Below are 923 nucleotides of genomic sequence, written 5' to 3' on the forward strand. Positions count from 1 at the left end.
TAGGTAGATATAAAGTTACACTTTGTAAGTGTTGCTCTAGATGAGATATAAAATCAACACTTTATAAGTGTTGCTATAGATGAGATATAAAGTAACAATTTATAAGTGTTGCTCTAGCTGACATATAAAGTAACACCTTATAAGTGTTGCAATAGACGAGATATAGAGTTACACTTTATAAATGTTGCAATAGATGACTAATTAAAGGCAACACTTTTTAAGTGTGACGAATAAATCTGAAAAGGCAACGCTTTTAAGCGTAGTCTAACAAAAAATAGGTGTTGCTAATGCACGTCTTCAAAGCGTGCCCTTATACCTATTTGGCTACGCTTTATAAGTGTTTCCAAAGATGGAAACATTTAAAAAGTGTTGCCTAATGTCAAAGGTTACGCTTCTTCTGGGCAGCCCCTAAAAAGTGTTGCTGAATGTCCAAAAGTGTAGCCTTTTATCAAAGGCCACACTTTTTGCTAGTTTAGGCTACACTTACGTGGTGTTGCTGTAGGCTGAAAATGGTGTAGTGGATGTAGAATGGTTTAAAACAAGGTTTCAAATTGGGAAGAAATTCCCAAGGAATTATTGAGCTTATTCTGGTCTACGTCAAAGGAGCGAGATATGGCTTGGGGTACATCCCCACAGATGATGATATGAAGATGAAGAAGAACAGTGATCAAGCATTAGTAAAGACAATCCTTCATTTATATCAATCATTTCCAATCCGGGAGTATGCCGAGCATGACGACCTTAGGGAAGGAATATGCGGCCTTTTTGAGGAGATCGATGTTGTTATTGAGGATGAGGTAGAGCTAGCTGGTATCCGTGATGATGAGCCCGGGGAGATGCTGCAGAATTGGAAATGCACGCTGATTTTGATTCCCCAAACTCCTTGGTAGAAGGGAATCATTTATGCATATTTAAATCAGAGC

At 38.2% G+C, this 923-nt stretch overlaps 1 pseudogene; it reads left to right on the forward strand.

The window, feature by feature from the left end:
- LOC107013374 overlaps positions 1-890 on the forward strand; it is a 4,475-nt pseudogene extending 3,585 nt beyond the window's left edge.
- The last annotated feature ends 33 nt before the right edge of the window (positions 891-923 follow it).

Source organism: Solanum pennellii, chromosome 3 (genome assembly GCF_001406875.1).
Source record: "Solanum pennellii chromosome 3, SPENNV200".
NCBI lineage: Eukaryota > Viridiplantae > Streptophyta > Magnoliopsida > Solanales > Solanaceae > Solanum > Solanum pennellii.